The sequence below is a fragment of the Ambystoma mexicanum genome, chromosome 9 (genome assembly GCF_040938575.1).
Source record: "Ambystoma mexicanum isolate Mex_15411 chromosome 9, UKY_AmexF1_1, whole genome shotgun sequence".
Lineage (NCBI taxonomy): Eukaryota > Metazoa > Chordata > Amphibia > Caudata > Ambystomatidae > Ambystoma > Ambystoma mexicanum.
In genome coordinates, this window is record NC_090931.1 from 1,396,852,956 (window position 1) to 1,396,873,927 (window position 20,972).

At 46.4% G+C, this 20,972-nt stretch overlaps 1 protein-coding gene across 1 annotated transcript in view; it reads left to right on the forward strand.

Moving 5' to 3' along the window:
* The window catches only part of XRCC5 (X-ray repair cross complementing 5), a 1,556,689-nt gene that overhangs the window by 963,946 nt on the left and 571,771 nt on the right, over positions 1-20,972 (forward strand). The gene's annotated exons all lie outside the window — the stretch shown is intronic.

Genomic DNA, 20,972 nt, shown 5'->3' on the forward strand with positions numbered 1-20,972 from the left:
ATTCTCAAGGGGCATCAAAAGCATATATGCTTCGTGGTCCAAGGGCGGCACTACCAGTTCAAGGATCCTTCCCTTCGGTTTGAAGTCGGCCCAAGGGTCTTCACCAAGTGCCTGGCACTGGTGGCGGTGCGGCTGCGCCTGCAGGGAATCCATGTCTAGCCCTATCTGGATGATTGGCTCATTTGAGCGAAGTCAAGGGAACTCGCCGTCAAACACACAGTGAGGACCGTCCACCTGCTCACGGAACTGGGGTTCTCGATAAACTATGCAAAGTCCTGCTTGGAGCCATCATAGGACGCTCAGTTCCTGGGAGCCAGACGCAACACGGTGGCTGGCCTAGCTTCGCCATCAGAGGACAGGATAAAGGCCATCCTGGGCAAGGTACAACGGCTGTTGACCATGAAGGTTGCCAAGTTGAGGTCCATCAAGTCCCTGCTCGGCATGATGTTGTCATGCATCTACCTCGTTCAGCTGTGCAGGCTGTGGATGCGGCCGCTGCAGGAGTTCCTCGATGCCCATTGGATGCAAGCGGCGGGAAGCTTCGAGGACAAGATCGTCCTCAACGAGACATTCCGTCGAGCAATTCGGTGGTGGGGTGTCCGCGCACATCGCGCAGCGGTCACGGACTTCCAAACCCCAGCGCATCAGGAGACTGTGACGACAGACGCCTCCCTGGAGGGATGGGGCGCACGGTATACACGCATTTCGCCGACCTATTTTTGGTCGTGGTACTTTTCATCGCCGGATTTTACATCGCCAGAAACCCCGTTTTTAAATGTTTTTATTTTGGGGGGTGTTTTGTTGGGGTTGTGGTATTATTATAATAGTAAGAGGGGGGTTTAGGGGGGGGAACCCCCAGAATTAAAAAAAAAAAAAAAAACGGGGTTTCTGGCGTTGTAAAATCCGGCGATGAAAAGTACCATGACCAAAAATAGGTCGGCGAAATCACGCAGAACCGGGGCGCACATACCAGAAATCTCCACGCAAGAGGCCTGTGGCTCCCAGAGGAGAGAACGTTACACATCAACGTTCTGCAGCTCCGAACTGTGTTTTGGACCCTCAAGTCATTCCTCCGTCCCTCAAGGCCAAGGTGGTGCAGGTTTTCATCGACAACACCACTACGATGTTCTACATTCGGAAGCAGGGGGGCACCAGATCCCCAGTCCTCTCCAAGGAAGCGCAGGATCTATGGCACTGGGCTATCGCCCAGAGGATGTTCCTGGTACCCTTTCATCTGGCAGGAGTGAAGAACACTGTCACTGACTCACTCAGCAGGGAGCTGCGCTCTTGCCATGAGTGGAATCTTCGGGAGGATCAGGTGGATCTACTGTTTCGACGATGGGGCAATCGCCAGATTGATCTGTTTGCGATGGCGACGAACTCCAAGTGCCGGAAGTTTGCCGGCAGATTTCCCCAGCCGGGGAGCATGGGGATGCGTTCTCATTCCCCTGGGACGGCCTGTTTCTCTTTGCGTTCCCACCATTACCGTTGTGCCTACGACTCATCAGTCTACTCAGACGGTCCTGGTGTAGGATGATCCTCGTCGCACCGGCGTGGCCGAGGCAGATGATACCCGGACCTTCTGGACATTTCAGCGTCCCCTCCAGTCAAGCTTCAGGCGGACTCAGATCTTCTCGCCAGGGAAGGAGGTGCGATTCTGCACCACGACCCAGGGTCGCTGAACCTGCAGACCTGGCTCCTGCAGCGCTAGATTTTGGAGGGGAGGCTACGAGATCCCGGCGACTGCAAGGAGGTTCTTGCCAAGGCCAGGGCTTCTTCGCTCGAAAGTGCTACGGAGATAAATGGAAGAGGTTCACCGTCTGGTGCCGTGCACAGAAGATAAACCCTCTACGGATTACGGTCCATCAGTGCTGCCGTACTTGCTCTCGCTGGCAAAGGCGGGGCTGGCGCACGACTCTTTCAAGATCCATTTGGCGGCTATCTCATGCTACACCAGAACTCCGGGGTGATCGTTGCTGTGGTCGCATTGCCTGGTTAAGGAGTTCATGAAAGGACTTTTCCGCTCGTTCCCGCCAGTGAAGGCTCCAGCCCCGGCGTGGGAGCTCAATGTGGTACTGACTAGGTTAATGGGTCCCCCGTTCGACCCTCTGCATTCAGCACCTCTGAAATTCCTGTTGTGGAAGATGGCGTTCCTGGTGGCCATCACCTATGCACGACGAGTGGGATAGATCCAGGCCCTCTCTGGTAAGCCCCCATACTTGACTTTGCACGCAACGATGGTCGTGCTGAGGACGCACCCCTCCTTCATGCCAAAGGTGCTGTTGGACTTCCATCTCAACGAGCCCTTGGTGTTACCTGTTTTCTTCCTGTCACCGGCTGCGAGGACTTTGCACTCGCTGGATGTGGCTAGAGCGCTGAAGTTCTACATGGACTGCACAAAGAGTTTTCGGAAGACGTCACAGCTGTTTGTGAACTTTGGCCCTGTGAACCAAGGGAAGGCCCTCTCCAAGGCCTCCCTTTCCAGGTGGCTCTCCAGCTACATCACACACTGTCACCGGTTGGCAAACCGACTGTTTCCTGGCCGTCCGAGAGCCCATTCGACCAGAAGGATCGCTGCAACTACGGTGTTCCTGTCTGGCGTGCCCCTGCTGGACATCTGCAGGGCTGCTACGTGGAGGTCGACGCACACCTTCACGAAATTCTACTGCGTCGACCGGGATTCCAGGGAGGAGTCCAGAATCGGCCAAGTAGTGCTGCATAACCTGTTTGAAGCTGAGCCTGGTGAGGAGGTAAGAGATGCTTAATGTTGAGTTGTTGAAATGCTTAATGTTGAGCCTTGCCACCTGCTGTGGTTGTGCATGTGTGTACTGCTATGTATTCTTTTATTCATGAGCATATGAATCCATGCCAAACCCCATGCTGGAGAAGGAACAAGTTACTTACCTGTAACTGTTGTTCTCCAGCATGGGTCTGGCTGGATTCACATGCAAACCCTCCCGCCTACCCCTCTGCAGCTTTTCTCTTGGTCCTACTGCCACTTTACGTGCTACCAAATCTGAAGATGGCTGCCAGAAGAGGGGCTTAGGAAGAGGGCAGTCATTGGCTGGGGGCAGTATGACTCAGAGACCAGTGATTTAGGAGAAAGACAGTTCAGAAACGAAACTGAAACTGATTTTTTCTTTTACCGAAGATTCCCAGCCTGACGACGGGGAATATTCATGAGCCTGTGAATCCATGCTAGACCCATGCTGGAGAACAACAGTTACAGGTAAGTAACTTGTTCCTTACCTGATATGGTGAGTGCGAGCGATGTTAGAAATAATCTCTGTTTAGAGTTAGTGATGCACACTTCAATAGTATATCCAATGGTATTATACTTTATAGCAACAAATGACTTACTCTGCACGTCTTGTTGTACCAGTTTCAGTAACATATGTTGATGAGCAAGAGCCTTCCACCCGGATGTTGCAGATGCCTCATGCGTACCTCTCATCATGTACAATGATCCAACCATAGGAGGTGATATCTTCATGCCATATTAGATATTATTTGTTACGTGACTAACACTATATTTTGCGCCAAACATAATTCCCTTTGTGGGCATAGTTTACACCTATGTTATGGTGGTCAAATGGGAATAGGTGTGGTATTTGCAACAGAGAGATATATTACAGGAACATGTGCATTTCGTGTTCCCTGTTGAGACTGACCACAGTGCATCATAAATAGCAAATGCACTTGGCTTCCATTCATCTGGGTTTAAGTTTGAGGTCTCCCTCTCTTTTGCCTAGTTTTGCTTTCATTAGTCCTATAAATTGGAGATCCTTTTTGTCTTGCATTTGGTGGTGTGTTTGCCACTGTACAGCTTTTTTTTCTCTTTTTTTATTAATTCCAACTTGAAAACCTTACAATGTAACAATAAGTATGCATTCCAATCTTCATGTACAGTTTCATGTTGTTTCTTCCGCCCCCCACCCCCAACTAACCCCACACCGCTTCCCGAGCCTACCCCACGTCGCCGCCTTCCACACCTTCATCTGGGGGTGCCCCTCTCTCCTATTCCTCGGAAGCGCTTTCTTCCTTTGGGCCTGTCTGGTCAGGCCCAGATAGTGTAGCTACTATTTGCCTCCAGGTTATCAACGTGTCTGCTTTTTCCTCCCCACCTCTGTTTACTGCTTCATTCCACACTACAGTTTCAGCCTCCGCCCATTTTTGAAGATCATGCTACCAGGCTTCCACTCTTGGTCTTCTACTTACTTTCCAGCCCATAGATATTCTGCGCTTAGCTAGTATATAAGCCAGGTCTTTGAGTTTACTAATGCGTTTCAGTTTGTGCGGCCTGGGGAACCTCCCTTACATACATGCCCACAGGGAGTCCACATCCAGACTTCTCTTTCTCTGCAATGAGGCCGGCCACCTCCCCCTTCAGAATCTCCTTATTTCAGGGAATGCCTAGAACATATGTAAACCAAATATCTTGCGCTCTCAGCAATCCTATTAGTTTAAAAAGTAATGAAAGATGTAATCCAGTTATTATGGTTTGTCCATAGTTTTGTGTTTATTTTCAAAAATGATAAATCAATCGATGTCCTCAAATTAGTACCCTCTGTCCTAAAATTAATTCCCTCTACATGTGTTTCTCTCTCTTAAATTTCCAGACAGATCTTCAGGAGGGATTTAGTATCAACAATAAAGAAATATTTTATCTTCTGTGTCCTTGTTGCTCAGACCTTCGCTGTTTGCAGGAGTCTGTCCTCGTGGATGTATGATCGTACGGCCTGATAACCGTTGTGCCGAACACAGAAGGACACAGAAGATAAAATATTTCTTTATTGTTGATACTAAATCCCTCCTGAAGATCTGTCTGGAAATTTAAGAGAGGGAAACACGTGTAGAGGCCATTCATTTGAGGACAGAGGGTACTAATTAGAGGACATCGATTGATTTATCATTTTTGAAAATAAACACAAAACTATGGACAAACCATAATAACTGGATTACATCTTTCATTACTTTTTCAACTAATAGGTTTGCTGAGAGCGCAAGATATTTGGTTTTCGTCTTTTTTTTCTCAAAAAAGACAATTTATTACATTAAGTTTATAGTTTGATCAGCTTCAGACCTAAAGAAAACCACAGTGCAGCCCAGTCACCAACCACACACTAATAACTTTTATAAACTATTGGAAAAATATGGCTCGCCAAAAAATTGCATAATGCTGAAAACAAGGGACCAGTTGGACCTTAAACTTTGCACCAGAACATATGTATCATCCCTGCATTCACCTCTCCACTCCTTCTTAGGAGTCATATATCCTCTGAGGGTAACATATAATTGAATCTGTTGCAGTCTCACGTTCCTTGATACTTTCTTGTGGTATCCCTGTACCCTCACCCCAATCCGTCTTTCATTGATCCCCGAGCTTCCTCCTCCTAATCTCGCCTCGTCTGGATCACCTCCTTCCCCACCCTCCTTCCCCACCTTAGACATCAACAGTTCATGTATTCGGGAGACCTCATGGCCCCTGGCAGTATCGGGCTGTCGGGTCCACACTGTCTCCGACCATGTATATTTTATCATCTTTACCAGCCTAGCGTGTATGATGTATTGTCCCTGTTATAGACCAGTGTCTGTCACCAGTGTGTCAAACTTGACCGCCTTCTCGTCCAGCCGCACATCCCCCAGGCTAGCAATAAAAATCTGTTCCCATTGCCTCCTGATCACCTTCCTCATTTGCTCATCGATCCCATTCAGTGCCACTAGCGGCATCTGCGGGGAACACCGGAGCGGGTTCCCCATTACCTGGCAGGCTCTTCGCTGCATTTTCCAACCCAAATCTAACAGTCTTGTCCCTCAGTCATGCTGCGATTTTGTCAGCCATATCCATTCGTTCAGAAAAAAGGGGGTACAGTCGGGCTTCAAAACTTTGGACTCTGGTGTAGGATCCTGTGATAGCCACCTACGTATTGGAGTTGGCTGGCCAGATAATATACCTCAAAATTGGACAATCTAATGCCTCCTTGTTCATATGAGTTTTTTAGTTTCCATAATGCTATCCTATTTCTGGAGTTGTGCCATATGAACCCCATACATACTCTCTGAACTTTGGTAAAGAATCGTTTGGGTATCATTTATGATCTGTTCGCAAAGTAACGTAGCAGCCTCGGCAGCACCACCACTCAACAGTGCCACTCTCCCCATCATGGTCAAAGGGTGCTTGGCCCAAAACACCATGCTATTCTAGACAGCGCCTTCTATGTGTTTTGTCTGTGGTCAGCTTCAACCCTGTGATGTACATCTATCCCCAGGTATGTGAAAGTCTCGGTTTCCCATTTACCTGTAATACCGTCAGTTCATCCCGTGGTATCCCTACATATCTACTGAGGGGGAATATACACAATTCTTTGGGGCTCACTGTTATGCCAGACAGCACCGCGTATCGCTCCATAACTTCCAAAATATACTGGAGGTTTTCCTCAGGGTACTTGAAGTACAGCAGCATGTCATCCGCATACAGTGATATCAGGTGGCGCTCCCCATTCGTGCTGATCCCCACTTCTCCATATGCCGGCCTGAACTATATTGCCAGGGGATCAAGTGCCAATATAAAAAGCATCGGAGACCACAGGCATCCCCGTCTAGTACCCCTACTAAATTGCCACTGTTCTGAGATGGTCGCTCCCGTCCTGACTCGAGCCAACTGTCTGCTTTACAGCAGTTGGACCCACTTCAAATATGTGGGCCAATACCATATTCCTTTATGTCCGCCATTAACCAAGGCCATTTAACTAAGTCGAAGGCTTTCACTGCATCTAATGAGACTACTGCTACCTCTTGGGAGCCCCCTTCCATCTTTTCTATGACCTGATGGAGTCTCCTAAGGTTGTCGGATATACTCCTGCGCGGGACATACCCCATATGATCAGGGTGTATGAGTTTATTGATAACTGGTCTCAACCTATTGGCCATTACTGCTTTAAATATCTTACTGTCTTGGTTAAGCATGGATAGGGGTCTATATCATCCGCTTTTTGTGCTCGGTTTATTAGGTTTAAGTAGCGGGATGATGATTGCTTCCCTAAGGGACTCTGGCAGCATGCCTCTGTCAAACGCCTCGTTTAACATTGCGAGCATTGGGGGGAGCAAGTCTGCCCTATATGTTTTGTAGAATTCACTTGGGAGTCCATCCGCCCTAGGGGCTTTATTAGTGGGTAGGAGCTTGATCACTTCTTCTAATTCTTCTAACGTAATTGGAGCCTCTAGGTTCACTCTTTCCGCTGCCTCCAGTTTGGGAAGATTAATCTCTGTCAGTGTTTCCATCGCATCAATTCCCCCCCCCCCCCCAAACAACCTCTGTGTACAGTCGCTGGTAGTACTCCAAAAAACATTTGTTCACACCTTCCTGGGTATCTAACGTCTGCCCATCAATTCCCTGCACTGCTCTAATTGTTTGTCGGGGGTTCTCGCTTTTATATAACCAGGCTAATAATCTGCCCGGCTTATCTCTTCCTGCGTGTTGCCTTTCTATGTATTTTTTGTAGTTCAGGTTGCATAGTCTTTCCCAGTGATCCCTGCAATCTTTTTATAGTTGGCGTATGGTCTGAGTCTCCTCTAGGCAATTCACCCCTCCTGCATTTGGGTCTCTATTCTCTTTTCTGCGTCATGCAATTCCTGTATTATACCGCCTTGCAACCCTTTGGACTTCGATATCGATGTTTCCCTCACCACCAGCTTAAATACATCCCATAGTGTACCAGCCGATCTTACACTCCCGGTGTTGTGTTCAAAATACTCCTGTATTTCTTTCCTCAGGTCTTCCCTGAACCCTGTGTCTTTTAATGCCTCGGCCCTAAGTCTCCATGGCGGGATTCTCACCCTAGGAGACAAATACTGGCATGTTACTATCAACGGCATGCAATATGTAATCTAGCCGGGTGTGTAGGTTTTGCGGGGCAGAATAGTGAGAGTATTCTCTATTCTGTGGATGGTGCATTCTCCACACATCCACTAATCGAAAATCGCTTAATAAGGCCCTCAAAGCTTTAGCTACCAGGGTGGGCCTCTCTTTCTTCTCATCTGATCTGTCGAGCTTGAGGTCCAATGTACTGTTGAAGTTCCCCCCCCCCCCAATAACCACCCCACCCATATACAGACTAACCTTGGCGTATAAGTTCTTAAAAGTAGCCAGTGGTGTCCAGATTCGGGGCATATACCTTAACGATGCTCACCTCTCCTCCGTCTGACTCTATGGTTGACTGTAATAGTGTAAATGGAACATGTTGTGCGATCCACGTTATGACCCCTCTGGTGTATGCCGGATACGTTGCTCCTATGGTGGTCCCTTTCCATTTCCTCACCACCACCTCCTGTTTATCTCTGGTCAAGTGAGTTTCCTGTAACAGGGCAATATCTATTTTCTGCCTCTTCAGGTACATCATGACCTTATTCCGTTTCAAATAATTAAGCCCCCTAACATTTCAGGTCTCCCATCTCTTCCATTTCCTACTCCGCCCGCTTCCCCTCCTGCCCTCCTCTTCTTACACAGTGGCTTGTGGTTATAGACTCGCTTCTTGCGCAGTGGCTTGTGATTGTAGCTCTCCCCATGACCCCAACTCCCCTCCCCGCATTTCCCCAACCCACCCCAACTGTGTAACTACCCCAACATCCCCCCTCCTCTCCAACCATCCCCAGCAGTGCCCAGCTCCATCCCTGGATCTCAGGCTACCCTGCATCTAGCCCCTTTCCCAGTGATACCGATATTGGAGCTCAGCAGGGGGGATACCGTACTAACGTATCTCGACTAACCTACCTATGGGGGTGATAGCGTGCCTCTTGGTGCTAGCGATCTAGCGTGGCACCTGAGTCTCCTGCATCAAGCTACCATTATGTTACTCTATGTACATCACTTCTCGTCACTTTGTAATCTTTCCCACTAATCACATTATATGATGTGCTATATTCAAGTCCCAAAGTCAATTTCCTATACTACTTTACAGCTCGGAGCACATCAGGTTCACTTATCCGTTCTGCTCTCCGTCTGGTCATCTGTTCCTGCTGGACAGTTCTGTGCGTCCAACCACTCTGCCGCATCCTCCGGAGCCTCAAAAAATAGGGCCTTGTTCTTGTGACATTCCATCAGCAGCCCACTGTCCTCAGCACTGACTCTTCAGGAACTACCATTCACTCCTGTTGTCTCTTGTCCGCCCGGTCACCCACATCCGCTGGGGAGTTCATCGTATCCAGCCATGTAATTGGGTCCTCCGGAGTGTCGAAAAAGCGTGCTTTATCTTTGTGCTGTACTTTCAACTTTGCGGGATACAGCAACATGTACTTGAATCCTGACTCGCGCAACCTTCTCTTCAACGACCCGTAATTCAGCCGTTGCCTCTCTACCAGGAAGGTGTAATCCGGGTACGCCGTGATATTAGCCGATGCTCTGCTTATAGCCCCTCCTTTCCGGAAGTGTTCCAGCATCTTCGCCCTGGCCTTATAATTCAATATCTTTGCAATGATTTGCCGCCAAGGGGTCCCCGGTGGCGGCCTTCTGGTCAGGGCTCTGTGCTCTCTCTCCACAGTGAACCCCTGGGTGAGCACCTCAGCGACTATTTCCTGTAACAACATATTTTCTTTGTATTTCATCGGGTCCGGGTTTTCGACTCCTTCTGGCAGTCTCACAATGCGCACGTTATTTCTTCGGGCACGTCCCTCTGCTTCTTCCACCCTGTTCTCCAGGTTGCGCACTTGTTATCGCAATGTATGAACTTCTTTGGCTTTCGCAGCGCAGGTGGTCGCGTTTGCTTCCACTTCTTTCTCCAACCCTCTTGTACGTTCGGATATCGCTCTGACTTCTTGTCTAAGGAGGTTGACGGCCACACTTACGGCTTCTATTTTGGATTCTAGCGCCGTTTTCAATTCTGCAATTGCTGTATCAATCTTGGATCCCCACGATGCCTTCAGTTCCGCAATAGCTGCTAGGATCTGGTGATCGTCCCGCGCTGGGGTTGCTTCTCATGGTGCATGTCGTTCCGGAATCTTTGTGTCAACTGTCGCCTGGGCGGATTTGGCGAAAATGTCTATTGGCTGCTGTTTTGCCTTTGGTTTGTTCAATTTGGACGCCATTGCGCTCTTCTGCTTGTCTCGGGCTGGGTGTTGTAGTTAGCATGTACTCCTTCTGGCTTCTGTTTCTCACCGCAGGGCCCTATGCCCAACACGTCTATGACCCCCCACAAACCTCGGTCCGCTGCGAGCTCCGACAGCGCCCATGGCGTTCCGTGACAGCTACGTGGTCCACCCCCCCCACTTTTATTGCTGTGTTCCCGTACTGTTCATGTCTCTGGTGCTACTCCATCTTCGCATTAACTCCGGCTCGTGGCTTGCTCATTGCGCCTAGGTCGCTGTTGGCGCCACTCTCATCACAGGGGTACAATATAACTGCAGATGACCATGGTTTATGCCTCCTGTTAATATACAAAGCTGCATCAAATGTTCCTGCCAGGACCTTCAGCAGTCTCAGTGTGGGATGGTGGCACCCGCCCACTATGGCTGCGTGGCTCTTAGTCACCAGTATTCGTACAGGCTCTCGGGGCTAACCAGCATGGTCTTCACATCGCCAGATGTTGTATACTGTCCTCTTTCAGGCTCCACAATCATCCAACATTCTCTGCCCTCAGTGTCCCCTATCACCCTCTTTCATCCAGAGTTCTCAAAGCTGCTTGTGGGGTGGCCTAGCCAATGTTATTGCCTCTGCGTCGGCCTATCACATGCCTCCTTGGCCATGCCCCCCGATTGTTACTTCATATTCACCCACTGTTTTGGAACCTTCCGAGGTCCTACTCGGGCACACACTGTCTTGCTCCTCGCCTGTCTTCAACCAGGTCACGCTGATTGCCCCAGGAGCCTCTATCTGGGCACCATTCAGCCGTATAAATCTTCGTTCGTTTGTCCCTGTTTGCAGTGAGCCTTCTTCTTGCAATACCCTTTACTCGCCACCGGTGCATATATACGTTCCTCCAGATTCTCAGCCTGAGCAGCAATGCTAGACGGAAGGCTTTGACAGTGTCCGTCGAGTGTTGAATAACACTTGCTTATTGCAACATGTAGCATCAGCCATGCTGCTCTAATAAAATCCTTTGATCTCTGCGGAGTGGGTTAACTTTGTATCTCTCACACACAGCTTCCTTCAGTTGACCGTCGCAAACCTCTCGCTCCGGTCTGCCAGCATGACCCCCTCTGTGCATGTGTTCCGCTTTCTTTATGCATCCATTTTAGTGGTGTCACGGCCGGGTGCTTATGTTTTTACCTTGTCCGACTTCACTCACATTCCAAGCGCTCTACATCAAAGCTGTATCACATCCAGCATCTCTGATTATGCACGTGTGCTACCGTACCAAGATGCAAACCACAATCTCTCACTTTAATTTGGTTGGGGCTCGCGCTTCCCTCCACGTCATATTATCACAAATGAGCTCCTATCTCTTCTCTCACTTCAGACCGTCGCTGCCTGTTACGGTCTGTTCCCAGCACATCCGAACACCACCATTCATGCCCTGATGGTTAACTTTACTCTGCATCTCTTTGTTCTTTTGGGCGTGCCGCCATCTTTATTCCTCCATCCGAGAGCCACAGCAATCTTCCAAGGCTTGCAGCACGCGAATCACAGCACCATCCCATCCCAATTGGAATTCCGCTCAGGCTGTGCAGTGCATTCTCATGAATCTGCACACCTCTTTGTATCCATCGCGGCTGCCTTTATGCATATTTTGAGATACAGATCAGTTTTGGATCAGCAGGAGCACCCCTGAAGCCAGTCTTCTCACATGGCCCTGTAGCCATGCCCCCTGTTTGCCAGTGTACAGCTAGTGGTAGTTTAGGATCCTGGCTGCTTAGGCTCGCTAGTGTTCTCCAATTCTGATTCTTACTTGCCTTATAGTGCTTCCTATGTATAGTTTCCCACATACACCGATTATGGCATCTACAACGTGAGTTGTTTTGCAATTTATGAAGTCTTTGATGGCAAATTGAGAACTGTCCGTTTGTGAATATATGTTGCAGTCAGCATTTGCGTCTGGAAACATGCTGCAGGTTCCATATTTATGAAATCCTGTCAATGTCCGCAGCCAGTCGCTGCCACTGGTGATGTCTCGGTTACTATTGTCAAGAAAAGACGGGCACAATTTGGTTAAAATAATTGGTCTCGTGTGTAAACAAAACTCTGTTTTTGTGTGATGTCAGGCTTCAAGTCCGAGTCCATACTCCATATGTGCCAATGTTTATGTACCATTTGATAAAGATTGTGTATCTTTAGAATATTGTGTGATAATATCTATTGTTTGCTTGCCAGTTATGTCTTTTCTCAGATTGGTCTTCAGCATTTCATCTCCAACTAAGATTTTTGCCCTGCTAAATGATTTTTTCAGCGTTGCAGATGGTATCCCCTCTCTATAAATCTTTCTGCCTCAAATTGTTCTTTACTCCTACAGTTTTGCCGTGCCCGGTGGAATTCCCCTCATGAAATATTGTTAACAGTCGATCTTCAATGGCAGCTTTCTGCATGCAGTGTGGAGTTAACCTCTGTAGGCTTTCTAAATGTCCTGGTCACAATTTCGTTTTGGTCTATATAGATATTTAGGTCCAGAAAATCAATATTGCTCTCACTGCAATGGCCTGTCAATTCAATACCAAAGGTGTTTAAATAGTACAGATATCTGTCAAAGTCTTGCTAAGTGCGATGCGAGATAACAGAAATATCATCAATATAACACTTCCACAAGATCACATTTGTTAAGAATTATTTGATAGAGCATGAGTTGGTTCATAGTGGGCCATGAACAAATTGGCCAGTGACTGTGCGTACTTAGACCCCATCACCACGCCTTTCGTATTTACATAATAACAATCATTAAAGAGAAAGACATTATTCACAAGTGTACATTTCAAAAAATCTTTCAACATATTAATGTGTTTATGATGGGAAGCCGAAAAATCTCGATGGGTTTAGTCAATGGCTCTGAAGGCTAATTTATGTTTAATTGTTGTGTACAATGCTGTTACGTCCATAGTACCAAGCAGGAAGCCAACCTGCCATTGTATTTCTGCCAGAAACTGTAGTGCTTGGGTGCTGTCTCTAATGTAAGAGGGTAATTTCTCCACGTGTCCTTAGATGGCATTATCTTTATATTGCGAAAGGCCTTTGGTTGCCCAACCTATCCCACTCATTATGGGATAGACCTCTGGCAATGTTGGTATTGCTTGTGTATCTTGGGCAGAAAATACATTGTCTGTATTGTTGGCTCAGTCCTATTGAGAACAAGTTTTTCTTCATCTGTGAGAAGCCCCGAGATATGACAAACATGATTTGTCGTTCTTGGACAGTTCTCTTTGTTGGATTAATAGGCAGAATTTTGTAACAACCTAGAGTTTCTAGATATTTTTTAGCCATCTCTAGAAAATCTTGTGTCCATTATTACATTATTCCCTCCCTTATCTGCTTCTTTTATGACAATGTTTTTGTCTTTGACCACGTTGTCCAAGGCTGACTGTTTATTCTTGCTGAGGTCTTAGATCTCATATTAGTATTCTTGCTCAAATATAGATGAATTTCTTTTGTGACTGCCGGATGGAAGGAATCAATAAAATGTTCACTGGTAGACTGTGGGGTGAATTTAGATTTAGGTTTCAATTCTTGTCGCTGCCATTCACCCCTAACTCTTGGTATATATATCCTCTTCCTTATGTACCGATTCTGGTTGTATGGACATAAGTAGATGTATATTCTCTATGTTCCCCATAGTAAGTAGACTCAATGAATCTCATCTGGCTGGTGGAGTGTATGTTTTGAGTTGCAATTTTTTATTTTTTTTCTAACAAATTTAAAGATATCAGTTTGGAAGTTTGTAAGGTCTGCACCAGTGGTAGGAGCAAATAAAAGGCCTTTGTTTAATAGTTACCTCAGTTCAGCTGAATCGTCTGCTTGATAGATTAATCACAAGATTAGTGCCCGTCACTTCCCTGTCTGCTTTTTTAAAGTGGATCTGGTCAGCCTGCCCGTCTGTCCCATGTCCCAGCTTCCTCCAACCCCCACTTCTGCTTCCTGTGTTGTTCCATGTTGTAATATTTTGGACCAGTGGGTCTTGAAATCTGACTTGCTTGATACCTCTTAGTGTACCTTTTCTGTACCTCCTGATCTGCATTAAAAAACCTCTACTTTGTTTGGTTTTGTCAGTTGCGGTGCTTGAAGTACCAGCGCCCGAGGCTTGTGCTTTCACCTTCTGCATCCAAGCTGCCTACGTGTTTGGTGTGCTTTCTCTTGATTTCTGGTGGACTTCATCAAATTTGGGTTGAAAAATGTATACCCTATCTTCGTGCTAGTCTCGGTCATCTCTGAAATACTTTCTGAATTTACATAACTTAATCTCATCTTGCTAAGTTTTAAGAATCTCATAAATGTTTAATGTTTTTTAATTTAGTACTATCCGGGTTCAGCATGTCAGAAATATCTTGTTTAAGCTGGGTAAGCTGATCTTGTACTCTAGTATGTTTCCTGTTAGCGTGCTCTACTAGTAATTCTATCATGTTCTTCGAACTCTGATTTAGATAGTCTTCCCATTTTTCGGCCAGGTCTTGATCATCAATATTGTCAAAGTTTGGGAAGATTACAATCCAAAGAGCTGTCCTCTTCGCACCGAGAGGTAGCACCAGTAATGCGTTCAGAAGCAACCTTAGGAGGTCTGAAACACTTGGCCAAAAATTAATTAGACTAGAGAGATTATATAAAAAATAAATCAGTACTGGGAACAAGCATCTATGACTAAACTACCTGGAAAATGGTAGGATTCCCAGGACTCTTAGGGAATTATATATGTAAGGATCAGAGAATCAATATCACTACTTTAATAGCTATGATTCCACGTTAGGTTTGAACTATAAGACCAAGAACCAACCATTAATTCCTTTAGAAACCTCCTCTAAAGGTATAGTCTATGAACCATTTAAACAAAGTGAACTAGATATGGTTAAAATGACTCAGAACATTAGGGACTTCAAGTCCCATAATGCTCTAGGTACTGGGACGAGGGAGAGGAGCTCAGAGGTGCAGAACTGTAGTGTCCAGTCCGGTGGTTTTAATGACCCACACCTGAACGGGACGTTTAAATATTTAAAGCCCTTCGGGTGCAGACCATTAGTAGAAGTAGAGAATAGCAGAAGCAGAGAGAAGACGATGCTGAGCCGCCGCTGTGTTTGAAGCAGGACGCTGTGCCGAGAGAGTCTTGGAAGTTAAAACTCTGTACTGCAGATGACACGCAGCGGGAAGCGTGCTGTTACTGGCTGTCCCGTAAGGAGGGAGAAGCACTCCTGGCCTGGTGTGCTAGTCGATGGTTGGCATTCACCGGAGTATGTGAGAAGCAAGGCATGCTCCCTGTGTAGAAGACGTGGACTGTGGGAGTGTGACCAGAGCTGTCAGATCCCCAAGACCCAATGAGAGAAGAAGAATTACCAGCAGCAGCGGGTCGGACCGAAGCGCAGAAAAATATCAGTGAGTTGGCCTTCAATAGGTAACCCTGCGTGGTTCCGTAATAGACCGCTGGCTGCCAATAGCCGTTTTAAATACTGAACTAATGAATTCAAGTATCTTTGGCACAACACTCATATTGAGAGAGACTGAGTAGGGAAATAGTGTAACCCCCATTGCCAATGTAAAGAGGGGACAATATTTGAGCAAGATGAATGTAATGTACAGAGAGGAAGATTACTTGAAAGAGAAAATAACAACCAGTATTGTCTAAGCCAAAGAAAGGCAATTACAAACAAAAGAGGATACCTTTTCCCTGGTAGTCTACAAAAAGGGAGATTACTTGAAAAGGAAGAAGACAACAAGTATTGCCTAAGCCAAAGAGGGGCAATTACAAATAAAAGGGGATACAACTTTCCTAAAGGGGTAACCTGAACAAGAGACATTAACAGCAGCTAACAGATGTTGTAGAAGGAGCCCAAAGGTGGCAGGAGAGAAGCCCTCCTTGTAGAAATCATCAAGGGGCAAAGGAATATTACCTGTATTGCCTGTGGCAAACAAAGTAGTGAAATAAGCAGCATCAATGTGTATTGTACCCTTATGGAAGATGTTGTTGACCCCATGTTGTTGTTGAGAGTTAAAGACTCTTTACAAAAAAGCTGTTTTCTTTGAATGAACTTTCCACATTGAGGATCAAAGTGTGGAAAGTCTGAAGCAGCGCAAGCCTCACCACAGAGTACTTGTAGCAGTTATTTATCCTGGCAGGCGAATATACCAGGAAAGGGACTAATAGTGGTTAGTTCTGGCATGTTAGTGTACCAGGAAGAAGATAATTAAAGTACTGCAGTGTGGTGGAAAGAAAGTGGCAAGATGAACTGTGGTAAAACCATCCTGTCAAGACATTATTGTTTATGAAGTAGGAATGTGAAAGTGGTGGCTCTTTGAAGAAGAGACGTTTTAATGAATTCTCACTAGAAGTGTGAAGAGTGTCTTTTTGGTTTATTAAACAAGAGCGTGTGGAAACTTTGGACACTCATTTTGAAGAGTGCTAAATCTTGTTTAGAAATAGGACAATCCAAGTGCCAAGTGAAATATTCAAGGAGTGAAAAGAACTTTGTGTTGCATTTGGAACAGAACATGGCTGTTGAAAATAACTTTTTTTGATTTAAACTGGTTTGGAAAATCCTACATTAATCCTGGAGAAGGGGATCCGACCCTGGTTACAAGGATATGTTTTCAAAGTTTATGCTTACATATCACTGTAATTTTGCCGAGTTTGAACGGCTATATGATACCTGTATACATTTGTTGTATGTATAAGTGTGAGGGACAGGTACCTTTTTATATTGGATTGTTTTCCTTTAGTTTTAGTTTGACAGGTAGCGTAATTGACATTAGGTTAGGGAAAGCAAGGCGGTTATCCTACCCTTATTATTTAATAAAATGGCTACGTGTCTGTTTCACATTTCTGACCTCACAGTTGTTGGGTAGTACAACAAATATGTGATTTTGGTCTTGTTCTGGCAAATTGACTCTTCCAGAGGGCAGTTAGTTGTCTTGTTACTTGTTATTATTTGGCTCCTTGGCTTGATGAGTTGGGGGTGGTTGATGGTCTTCCGTCTGGTTTGTTCTTTTATGGTGTCCTCTTATGCATTGGTCTTTCCTAGTAAGTGGCATTTTTTCTGATTTTTGTTATTTGGTATGAGGATTGTTGGTTGGGTGTGGGTTTCTTGATTGACTTTGGGGTTGTCTTTACAATTAGGTTAGTCATCCAGACTGGTAGGTTGCCTGTTCTCCACAGGTTTTATAGCGTGTTGTCCAGTCGCACAGGTTTTATGGGTGATAGGATCTTTACCTTGGTTAGTATTCAAAGTCGGCTGACGTCACAGTGTCTGACACTTGTTTGAACCATGTTCGTTGGGGCTATTACAACAGAGTGTGGGGGCGATGAAATGGGGCAGAGTATCCCGGGGCAGAATATGGCTGTCGCACAAGGTTGCCAGAGTTTTACTGTGCGGTAGTCTCACAGTGGTAACGCTTCTAATGGCAGATTGACAGAGTGGCAAGTCCTCATCGGCACAATAGCCATGTAATGATTGAACCTCACTGTGGCTGTGTATTTAAAGGTGGCATAGTGGCACAGACCTTCAATTGACGGAACAATTCTCACCAAATGGAAGTAACTGTCCTTCCAGGTTTATAACCTAACTTTTTTTTTTTGTTTAAAGCCATTAATGCTAGAATCTTCTCGCTCCTAAATATAGTATTGTGTTAGCTTGTTCCATTCTCCCTCACTCCAGAGCGGTTCCCTTGCACAGCCTTCTGAAGAGGTCTAGCCCACATTGTGGTGCTTCTCAACATAACACATCCCACGAACCAGACTAATATCAACATTTTGGTGATTTGGGAGCAAAAAAAGCGCTCTGCTTCTTTAGAGAAGCGAGTGTTTTGGGAGAGGAAACGGGACTGGCGTTGCAGACCCTGTGGGAGTTATGGTGGGAACCATTACAAAACGGGGAAGGTCTGGAACCCTGCTGGCCACCACATTGCGCACAGACTTAATTTCATATGGTGCGACTAGGCCCCGAGGACATTTTAGCATAACGCCAGAAGCCATAACACAGAGATACTTATTGACCTGTCATTTGCCAGTTTTTTTCTGATTTAATTAGTTGAACTGAAGTAGGCGTGACAGGTTGCCTTTCTCGCGCCAAGTGGGTATTCATTAAAACAGGACAGCTTGTCCTTTAAGAAAGGTGCCAACGCGCGCCTGTCTGATAACGGTCCTTTTCCCCATGACATTTTAACCGCTTCTGAATCTTGTCCCGTCCCGAGGTGCCACACACAAAAGAACATTTTAAAACGCACATGCTGCCTGCCTACCGCATTTACTTAAGATGTCGAGGCCTTGTCATCCGCAGCTACATTTCTGCGGCTCTCCAGGCGAACCTGCTTATTTTTTCATCACTCAGCCGTAGGAGACGCTGTGTGTTGATTGCCAAGGCTGATTACTGTTATCAGGCGGCAATTTTGAGTCTTTTCGATCCTCTCTCTCGCTTTCAACTTTTTCTTGTTGATGACTCGGGCATGTACCGTCTGAGAAAAACACCCATAGAACGCCTGTAGGCAGGTTCCATAAAACTTTGGCGAACAGGTAGGCTGTCAGATCTTAAGGTTTCCCAACTCTTAAGATGAGGTCGTAATACCACAAGCTTGCTGGCCTTTGGATCTAGATGCTAGTGTGCCTCCCAATTTTCATTTTGTGTTCAGGATGGGTAACAATTTAAGACAGAAATTGGGTAGGTACGAATTTGAAAGGACTGTGCAAGTGGCATCCACATTGGGATTACTATTTGCACAAAGATAATAAAAGAAGGATGCATTGTATTTTTTTTATTTTTTTTATTTGTTGGTGTTTACTGATACATGAGTTAAAACATTCCACAGCACAGCATTATGCAGTGTATTCAGTCAACACATTATAATATATCGTAGGCTCTTCCCACACCGCCCCCCTTCCCCTCCATCCTTCCAACTCCCACCCCCTAACATTGCCTAAAGCACCATAGTACTATCAACGCACTGCATCTTGCACCGTTTCTAGTCCCTCACACCCTTGTTGGGGTTTATCCGCCTCTTCCGTATCTGTGGCCTCCTTAGTGAACAGGGATTGTAGCAATACCTCCCATTCTGTAATACCCATAGTGGCCTCCCCTTACCGTCCCCTTCCATGCTGCTGTTTCAGCCAACGCCCACTTCCTCAGACCCCGCCACCATTCCTCTACATCAGGGCCTTTAGGGGATTTCCATGCCATAGCGATCCTACGTTTGGCCAGAATGAACGGCAAATCCTCCATTTTATTGACATGTTTTGTGTTTTTGGGGCGTGGAAAACGGCCTAGTAGGCATGCTCCCGGGGAAAGTACATCCATTTTCAACCCCTCCCCCCTATGTGCTCTACTTGCCACCTCTTACCAGTATTGCCCCACCACAGGACATTCCCAGTGCATATGTAGTATTCCTGCATCTGTCGCTTTGCACCTGGGGCATACCTGCGCTGCTGCGCTTGGAAACCTTGAGATCCGACGAGGCGTCATATATGCCCTGCGTGTTACCAGCAGTTGTATAAACTGCAGTCTTGCATTCCGTGATGCTTTCTTATGATATCCCAGTATCTCCACTCAGTGTACGTCCGTGAAAGTTACCCCCAAGTTTTCTTCCATTTGCCCCTTACCGCCAGGGGGGAGGGAGGCCTGCTAGTCAGTAGGAAGTCGTATATCCGTGGTATGGTGTGCCCTCCCTCCGATATGTCATATAGGACGTCTACTTTAGAATGCTTCTCCATCAATTCGTTGTATGCAGGCCATCTACATGTCATGTCCCCCTTGATAGTGTTATGTCGCAAAAATTGGCCTGTATGCATATCTGCATGTCCTGCCAGCTCTAAAAAAGGTATGAAAGAGGTATCTTGCAGTAAATCCCCTATTGCGCCCACTCCATGGGTTCCCCAATTCGTGCATATCCCCAGTCTGACCCGTGCTGTAGGTGCTGCTACTGAGACCAGTGGGATCGGTACTGAAAATTGATATATGAGCCCTATTAGTGCCAGTGCCCTATTCCACATTTCCACCCCTGCACACCAGGTGCGACTATTGGCCACCTCAGGGCTTCTTGATCCATACTAGTTCCTTCAGGTAGTACTGCGACCCAATGGGTTGCAACATCATTGTATCCGGGGTAGGGTTGTCTGCCAGCCAGTCCACTACAAATTGTAACTGTCCTGCTATATAATTTAGTTCGAACTGTGGGGCTGTAATGCCTCCTTCCTCATATGGCCTGTGTAGCGATGATAGCGCTATTCTTTTCCGCCCATTTTGCCGCAGAAAACCTCTACAAATGCTATCCAGCGTCTTAAAAAAAGTTTTGGGAACTGGACATTTACGAAGAAGTGTAGCAATCTAGGCAGTACCACCATTTTTAGCAAGGCTACCCTCCCCATTAGCGAAAGGGGCAGTTTAGCCCAGAACTTCATGGAGCCCTCAATGCTCTCTAGGGCGTTCAACGTGTTATGTATATTTTCTTCTGCTGGATCGTGATAGCATTAACCCCCAAATATCTAAACGTGTGCTTTTTCCATTGTAAGGCCAGGACTGGCAGCGCTTCCGGCTTTACCTTGCACAGTCCTGCTATCAGAAACAAAGACTGATTTATCTGTGCTGATTGTGATCCCTGACAGTTTCGCAAAGAGCGCCATGGTCTCTAGCAACAGCTCCAAGTTGTCCTCTGGATTCTGGATGTATATCAGCATGTTGTCAGCGTACAGTGATATCAGATATCGGGACCCATCTATTTCAATGCCTGCCTCTATGTATTCTGCCCTGAGGTACTGGACAATTGGTTCCATGGCAAGTACATAAAGCAGCAGTGATAGTGGGCAGCCCTCTCTTGTTCCTTTTTTGAATTCCCATGCTTCCCAAATGCATCTACCCATTCTGACTCTTGC